Genomic DNA, 9,469 nt, shown 5'->3' on the forward strand with positions numbered 1-9,469 from the left:
CACGGCTTCCAAGCCTCTTATTCCATGAATTAGTCACAAGCTCTTCTTCCAGGCCATTTTTATTCCTATTTGCACCTCTTCCTAAAGGGCCAAGACCAAATGTGTTTGCCTCCTCTGCGTGTTTCTGACAGCATGCAACGAAGCCTTGAGATGAGTCAGTGTGGAGAGACCATTTATCTGTCCTTTCAGGGGTACAGATCTCTTTCACCTAGCTGTAGGCATCGCTGTAGCATGCTCCCACATGCAATGCCCATGGGGGCACATCAGTTGCATAATCCCGAGTGTTGCTGGTGCATGGATCTGGACTGTCAGCCAGCAGAAGACACTAGGCTTGCATGACCATTTCCTGGGGCAAGCTGTCCCATGCTGTTGTTGAACAGCATCCATAAGGCATTTCCCAGAGCAGTGGGGAAAGGATGGATGCACAGGATGGTGGATCTTCAAAGGCTTCTTGTCCCTTGGCAAGATATTTTGTCTCCCCTCTTGCTGGGGTGGTCTGTCCTCCCCATCACAGACCCAGTGATGTGGGGGCATCCTGCAGGTTTCTCCCTTGTGCTGCCTGTTGGATGACCACTTAGTTTGCTTACATCAACACATGCCATCAGGTTTTGGGGAGCAAGGCTCTGGGAAGCCTCAGCTTCAGTGAGGCAGCAAGTGGAGGGCAACCAGCCCCCTATCACCTGCCTCCTCAAAAACAAGGTGTGGAAGGATGAACGTGATCCCTTATTGGGGTAAAAGAGGAGAGCTGGGGAGGGTGGCAGTGCTGGGACTTGAAATACCTGGAAGGTAGCTGAGTGAAGGTCTGGCAAGTGACATTTCCACCCTGCCTGATGCATGGCCCCAGTAGAGAGGAGCGCTCGGGGCAGAAGTGTACGTCTGGCTTGGAAAAAAATATCCCCTTTTCCCAGGCTCTGAAGGTCCACCCTCAAAACCTTTCTGGCAGGCAAAGGTAGGGCCCTGCCAGTGCCAGTGCCTGGTGCCACAAAGAGGCACTGCAGCCGCTCTGCCCGTCCCTGCGGGGCTGGCAGCGCCCAGGGTGGGGGTACAGAGGCACTCCCTGCTTCCCACAGCACTGCCTGTCTCGGCAGCGCGCTGGCCCCTTGCCAGCCTGGTTCCCTGCGCGCCGGGGCCGAAACCTGCGCGCACCCTCCCCGCCCAGCACCTCCCTCCCTGTGCCCGGTGCTCGGTGGCACAGCTGTGCCAGAACAGCTGAGTCAGCACCCAGCCCTGCCACTGACCCTCCCCTGTTCCCACTCCCACTGGTGTCTGTGGCTTTCCACTGTGAGCGGGTTGCTGCCATGCTCAGGCATGGCAGAGTGTGGTGCAGGATGCAGAAATCCTCTGGGACATGGCAGAGCACTCTGGGGTCTTCTCTGGGGTCTTCTCCAGGGTCTTACAGGGTGCTGGCATCATCCCAAGTGTTGCATGGGCTGCGTGATGATTGCAATGGCGCAGTATGTTGTGCCAAGGTTTGCTGGAGGGCAGTGCAGGGTGCTGTATGCTGGTGAGCAGCTCTGATGTGCAGGCGTGCTGTCCCCATCCTGCCATGTATAGCACATGTTCTGCAAGTGGATGAGTCTCAGGTTAGTGCAGTGGCTCAGGGACAGGCCATGCTGCTGTGCACTGCAGAGTGAGGCACCCCTGGCAGCAGCTTTTGGAGGGTCGTGCAGGGTGCTAACAACTTCGCAGTGCCGTGTCATTGTGGAGATTTGCAGTGTACTAGTGTCCTAAAGTGCTGCTGTGTGGTCTCAATGTCCCCATGGGCAGCAGGAGCTCTGGATGCCAGATCAAAACACCAGCGTCCTCTGGAGCTTGGTATGAGGGGTAGAAGCTCTGCCCTTCCCTAGCAGGGCATCTTCCCAGGAGCTATGAAGTGTAGCTTCCTCTGGCATGTTGCAGAGGAACAGCATGTTCTGCCATAGCATGCAAACTTCCTCCTTGCTGTGGTGCTTTGAGGAGCAGTCTCTTGTGTAGCACCACAGCACATGAAAACAGTGTCTGCTCAAGCACAGTTCTGGTGTCTCAGCCAAAGCACCGGACAGGGATCAGGTTGTATCCGACACAGTCTGTGCAGTGCGGGATGACAGGGTCCTTTTGGCTCCTCTGTGGAGATGTTGGCAGGTGCTGCAGTGAAACGTGCACGCTGATGGGTGCAATGCAGGGCTCGTTCTACAGCACAGTGTGGCACAGGAGGCCTCTGCCCTCCCCAGAGTGATGGCGATGTCCTGGACAGAGTTCAAAGCTCCAGAGGCTGCTGCCAGCCCAGGGTACAAAGCCGCCTCCTCTGGCGTTCACCACAGGTGTCCCAGCACTACTGCATGAGCCCAGACTGCAGCACACCTGTGCCCAGGTCTCACAAGCATGTGCACCTTGTGGTCTGGCGATGCAGCCCTATGCCAGGGTCCTCCCCAGGGTACCACCATCCCCACGCAGTGGAATGGATGCAAAAGAGGGTGCATTTGTTACTGAGAAGGTGCTGGTAAAATAGTGAGCTCATGTTTTGGACTGTGGTTGTGCTAAACCAGAGCTGTGTGTAAGGCAGCCTCATGCTCTCCTCTGCCTACTCAAGACCCAGGACCACTCCCAGAGGCAAAGCCATGGTGAAATACAGATATTGTAGAGCCTGGTCTTGCCACTACAGCTACAAACAGCCTGCTCATGTCTTTGATCAGGTCACGTTAGCCAAACATGCTCTGGACAGCACAGGAGATTCTGGGATTGCTGTCCTGGGGCCACTTGGCCAATGCATGTACCAAGGAGCCAGGGTCATGCATGTGCCCATGCTACCAGCATTATGGTCCATGATGTAGCTGCAGTGGTGCACAAGAACCTGTGGGACAACAGAGCGGCAGCTCTTGAAGCTGAAATGCTGCCAGGGCCCAGTGTGTCTCACCAGATGGGAATGTGGAGCCTCTTGATGGCACCATCAGCTGGGGCACATGATGAAGGATCCCCTCACCCCCACCTTGGAGATGTTGGAGCGTTGATTCCCCCATCAGGCACAACACTAATTTTGGGTGGCCCCATGGGTTATTGAGTGTGAGCAAGAGCAGCGCGTGGAGGAGAGCGGAGTGGGTGTCAGGGTGTGTGTCAGGAGGACAGAGCCTGCCCAAGGCACTGCACAAGCACAGGCTGCTCTGCCTCTCCTGCTTTGCTCCCTGGGGGAGCCGGTGTCCACGCTCCCAGGTGCAGGACAGGGGACTTGAGTCCTCTGGGGCTGGAGAGGGGGTGCCAGCACCGGCAGGATAACACACACACCAACTCCCATGCCAGCAGTGGATTCTGGCTGGCACACACAGTCCCCACTGCCCAGGCACAGCCCACCGTGGGGTATATTTTTCAAGTGACACCCAGGGTGTTCAAGGGCAGCACAGCTCTGTAGAGCACGGGGTAGGTGGTCTTGGATGCCATTGCTACGGGAAGTAGCCATTGCCCATCCTTTGGAGCGTGGTGTGGGGTTCACCGCTTTCACCCTCCATGAACCTTAGACTCAGGTACAGGGTGACCACGTTGCACTGATCCATGGTGCCTCTGCCCCCCGGTGAAGTGCTGGGGTGCCCAGCCTTGAGTTCAAGCCAAGGCAAAATGCCAACAAAAATCTGCAGAAAATTAAAAAGTACAACCTCTGACTTTTTGAAGGTCAGGTCTAACAACAGGCTGTATTTTAAAAGAGAGGAAAAGGATGTAAATGTTGAATTTTGAAACACCTTCCAGACCTGGAGCTTTCATCTTCAGAGTCCCAAGCCATCTTTTTCTTTGCAATGGCCCTCCTCAGCACACTCCCCTGCAGGGCAGGTCCATTTGTTCGTGCGAACATCTGACGTTTGCTAGTTTTTTATGATTATTTTTAAATGCCTTATAAAACTTTAAGATTCATTTAATACCTTAGCCCTGTAAATCACTGCCTATAGCAGCTAATTCATAGGTATCAATTAATCATCTTTAATTGGTTAAAGTCACCCATGGTTTATGCTGATTCCACAGATGTGTTAAATCATCAATGAAGTCTTTAATGCACACAAGCTCAGTTTAGCATCTACGCAATGACCCATGTCCATGAGACAAGTCCCGCTGACAAAGCAGGCAACAATGCTCTGGGATGGAAAGGAAGAGGCTTTAGCGGTTGTCTGGAAGCAGCATTTTATTGGCACTTAGTGGAAGGAAAATAAGCTTCCTGGTGATGTCTGAATCATTGCTTTTGCATGTGCTCTCATGCCCAGGTTTCAGCTGAAGTCCTAGGTGTAAACTGTGTTCTTCTTCAGTGCAGGGCAGGAACCACAGGCAGGAGCACAGAGATGCTGAGACCTAATGGGAGCTGTGATCAGCCCTTTGACCAGCAGTGGATCCATAAGGTCCATGACTGTTAAAGGTGGTGCAGCACCTTATATTCTGACCTGGAGTGGTGCTGAGCACCAAAGCTGCTGTGACGGTTTGCAGGAGCAGCAACTCTGCAGAGGTGGCTCTGGCAGTCACAGGCAGTGCCCAGGTCAAGGGACGGCACAGATCTCAGGGAGGTTTGGAGCACTGGAGGGAATTGTTCCCTCTCCTGCACCCCACCGTTGGCCTCAGCTGCACAGATCCTGACCCATCTCCCCTCCCAAAGGGCACACGGAGACCAAATTCACTTGTGCTTAGCTGGTGCACAAAGCCCTGCAGCAAACAGTGAGCTGTCAGACAAAAGCCGAAGCCTTTAGCAGTGTCTCCCATGGTATCATCTCCAGGTAAACCCACAGGAGGCGGGTCTCAGAGGCCCACATGTGCAGCTTTGAGGCCGGGTATCTTCAGAATATTCCTGCCTCTGCTACTCTCCTGCTGCCTTGCTCCCCACAGGGGAAGGGGGCTGTGTGCTCCCTTGCATACCAACGCACACACATACGTACATGCAGAGTCCCAGACACGTGTGCACACGCACACACACGCAGACGCAGTCACGGGTACTTGTAGGCACACGCACACACAGAGCTTGCTGTGCCGGATCCTGCAACGCACCTCCAGAGGAAGGTGAAACAGCAGAGATGGGCAGAGGGGAACTGTGCCCGTGGCATCCCCCAGGCAGTCCTAGTGGATGGGCTGTCCCAGGACATGGGCACCCAACAGCAGGGCATGCATTTTAGGGTATCGTTCACTTACAGCTGCCTGAGTCTGTGCTCTGGCAGGGGAAGCAGAGGGCTCAGGAGCTGTGCTGGCAGCAGACAGCTGGACCAGAGGAGCCTGAGTGCGTGCACTGGACGAGCCTCATTGGAGAAGCAGGTGGGGTGGTCCGAAGGGCATGTGGATGCAATGCTGAGTTTTAGTTTTATTCTCTCAGATGGCAGTGCTCAGGTCCTAAGTCTGTGGATGGTCAAAGACCCAGTCATGAGCTCATTTAACGAGGGATGTGATTTTGTTCACAAAGTGCTGTCATCTATGCCAAGAGCAAGGTCCTGCACCCTGTACTCTCACCGCATGAACCCAGCACACGATATGTGTCCTGTTCAGATAAGCTCCAATTTGGGCCTGTTGGAAATTGAAAGAGATGGAAATGCATGCTGAAGTGTGAACTTGCAGGCTTTGCCTTCAGACCTGGCATGACCTGTGCCTGGGAAAATCCTCATTACACAGCAATTCTCTTTGTATGTCTTCCTGCATGAAAGAAATATGCAAAAAGCTGGTCTGCTGCAGATTATTTAAGTGCACTGCCAGACCCAGGAGTGCCTGGGGGTGCCTGACCCCTACCCCAACATGCCATCATGCCTGCCTAATCCCTGCCTGCTCTTTGCTACCAGCCTGCATGCTGTGGCTGCTGGTGTTCATGCTGATGAAGCCTGATGCTGCTGAGCAGCTCAGCACCTGCACAAAGCAGATGGGTTTTTTGCTCAGCTTGCCTCTGAGGTTGAGCCTTAAACAAAAGACACAGAGGAGGAGGGAAGAGCAGCAGAGGAAGGCAATACATCCTTTATCTAACAGCTCAGAGGTTACAGCAGTTGCTGGTGAGGTGGAAGATTCAAGTTCCTATCTCTCCTTGACTTGATAGGAGCGTGGCTTTGAGCTCTGGTTTTTAAGCCCAGCAGAGCTGCAGCATTCAGTACTCTCTCTATATGACGCTGGTTTATAATACCAGTGCTACACACTACAACTGATTTGTTAGATTGTGGCACAGTACAATATTGAAATTAGTCCATTGATGGTGCTCTCCTGGTTTCGGAAGTGTTGTGAGCCACTCGTACCTTTTATCTGCACCTGTAAACAAACACAGTTGTGCCTTCACAGAGCAATAAATCTAACTTTGATATCATGACACAGACAGAACACTTTGATCCAGGGAAACACTTTGATCTTTCACTGTGAAGCAGATGCTGTTGATTAGCTGTAAAAATAGAGCAATTATTGTAACTTTTCAGGTGGCGTTGCATGCTATACTATGACCTGTCAGTGTATTAACTGGGTGCCATGCCACACCTTAAAATGAAACAGACAGAATATGAAATTCTGCTAAGTTTTGCCATTCTCAAATTCTGCTGATTTTTGGACCAACATATTTTGCAAAGGGAATATTTGGCTTTGAGAAGTTTTCCACCTCAGCGTTTTTGTCCAGGCCAGTGTTTCAAACATAATAATAATTACAAGCAGAATCATCTTGGCAAAGACTAAGAAGCATTTCTGGGTGCTGGAAGAGGTCCCCAAGGGCCCCGTCAAGAGGACAGGTCTCCTCCCTTGGGCTGAGCACCTCATGGAGGTCCCCATCACCTGCCTTGCTGCCCAGAGCACATCCTCCACGGCTGCCAAGTTGGCTTGGCTGTACCAAAGGCTCCGTGGTGGAGCAGCCACAGCATGGAGGAGAACTCAGCATTGCTGGGCTCCAGATGTGTCCGTAGGATCCCTGGAGACCATCAGCTCCAGCCAGGGCTCAACTTGCTGCTCCTCCAGCTGCATGGAGTAAATCAGGCACTGTAGGTCCAAACTGATCCCAGCTCACAGTGACGCTTAGCAGATATACTCATGGCCTGGTTTCAAATCCAGGTCTCTCCTGGCAGTGGGGCAGAGCTAAGTATCTCCAGAGGGTGATTCAATGTTGTGTGACCTGGCAGGGCAAAGCTGGGGAGACGGGGTCCTGGCTGGAAGGAGCACACTGCGGCAGGATGGGAACCAGCTCCTGGTTATTTGCTTGATGGGGCAATTAGTCCCATAAGTTCCTGAGCCCTGTGATTAACTGCAGCCATCCAAACATCGTCATTGTGAAGGAAGAGTAACTAAAGGATTCTAGAAATTGTTGGCATTTCTTGGCAGCTGCAGAAAAATCCCAATTGCACCTTGCAGGCCCTTGGGCTAAGGGCAGGACTACCTACTGGCATGCAAACCAATAAACAACTCAGAAGGAAGAAATTCTCTTTTGGGAAGAAGGAAAAGTGATGCAAAAGCCCCCAAAGCTTTTGCCCACGAACCAGGTGAGGAACCAAGTGGGTGCAATCACTGCCTGCTACAAGTCCCAGCTGTGGGTGTCTCCATGCAGATGGGGTACAGCATAAATACCAGCCCTGGATGTTTTGTGAAGATACAGGCTCTCATAGGCACAAAACTCTTCCACAGATTTTTTTTCCAGACCTTGACCTCAACCTCTGTGTTCTGAGACAGATATTTTGGAAATCTGACCCTGTGCTCTATGGAAAAGCATTTGGCCCATAAGACCTCCCTCACAGATGTGAGGGTTACAGCTACAGAAAGGTTTCTCTAAGGCACCTGAATCCTTTAGTGGAAATTGCAGTTTTGAATTGGTCTTTCTAGTGCCTTAGACAAAACAGAGGGGCAGCGAGTGCTTCATCACAGGGTCCTCAGCAGCCTGCGTGCTGGGTGGGATGGATGCCTATGCTACAGCGGGGAGATTGTATGTTGAAATCCCAGCATCCCCGGGACTGAGGTATTGTGAAGCTGGCATCCCTGAAGTGTGTCCTGGGATTTGGTGTCTCCCTTGGAAAGGCATCTACCCTTTAGCAAGCCCCCAACTTGCATTTCCTCCCCAGCAGTCCCTCACAACCTGTGGGCTGAAATTTGCTGAGGATCTGGGGAAACTGGATTTAATTTGGTCTGTCCTTTAGAGGTTCTGACTCAGAGGAAGACCAGGGATGTTTCCTGGCGGAAATATACACAGATAGGCAGGAGTTTCCAGGACAAAATTCTTGGCCTGAAATGTCTGAATTCTTTCATAGGGCTGGGTCTCTGAGTTCATTTACCCATAGAAAAAAAGATGTTCTCATCTCTATTTTGCTCAAGTAAATGGGACCCACATTCCCCAAAAGCCAAAGACCTGCAAGAGAAGTCACATTCTTGTGGAAGCTTAATAATTTGCCCAAAGCAAGGAATAAGAACTGGGACTTCAACACAGCTCCTCAAGCTGGAGACACATCTCCAAGGCCAGCTTCATAGCACCCAAGGTTACGTTAAGGAAAAATAATTCTCCATTAATAGACCTTCGTATGGTGTGTTCTTTCTGAATTAATGGTCTTGGAAAAAGGCTGTTTGCAAATAAAGTCTTCCAATGCAGAGCGGGATGCGCCCTCATTTCGTGGAGGTTTGCAAAGGGACTGTTAGCTCAGCAGTTTCAACTCGCGCCGAGTGCGTGTGCAAATTAAAAGGAGGAAGCCACATGGTTGGTTTTGGGGCATTCCTGTCGAGGTGTTGCTCTTTTGAAGTCGGTGGGGCTTCTCCGGGGCTGGGTCCATCCGCACCGCTCACACCCCTGGAATGTGGCAGGGGATTGGTGTGACCAGTCAGGCCAGTAAACAGACCTTCCTCCAAAATGAGTTTTTACTGAAATCTGCAAAGAGCTGTTGCAAGTGGATTGACTCACATGGTTTCTCAGCTCTTAGTCATGAGCTTCTTCTCTGGACAGTTAATTAGTTTGTTCTTGTGGAGCGCTTTGAAGATGCAAAGCAGGCTGGGAAAGTGAAGTGTTATTAGCTCATTATCTGCAATCTTTTTTTTGTGACAGAGCAATGAAGTCCAGGCTCAGCCTAAGATGCTTAACAGCCCTAAAAAACGAATTGTCCACACACCCAGTTCTGTCCTTGTTTCAGTACAGCTCTTTGCCAAAGCTCAGTGCCTCTTGACTAAAGCTCCTTAACACGAGCCAGGCAGAATAGGATGGCTTAGCATCGCTACACAGGTAATTGGCAGTGATGCTAAGACTTAGCCTTACCCTGACAGAATGCTTGAAAGTTTGGAATTTGGACCAATAATTTCAATCTCCTTCCTACTAGCTTCCACTTGGATGAGAAAGGGAAGAATGAAGCCAGTGGATTTTTTTATAATTTATACCCTGATGTGGGTGTATTAGGGCTCAAGTTCAGCATCTGAGAACCTGAAATCTCTACAGAGAGGAGTAAAATTAAATAGCCCAGAAGGTTATGAATGAGATGAATTAGCATCTGTCTGTGCAAAGCAGCTCATGTGTGTCTGGTTATGTTCAAAGAAGTAATATTAAAAGTATTATTTT

Source organism: Harpia harpyja, chromosome 19, assembly GCF_026419915.1.
Source record: "Harpia harpyja isolate bHarHar1 chromosome 19, bHarHar1 primary haplotype, whole genome shotgun sequence".
NCBI lineage: Eukaryota > Metazoa > Chordata > Aves > Accipitriformes > Accipitridae > Harpia > Harpia harpyja.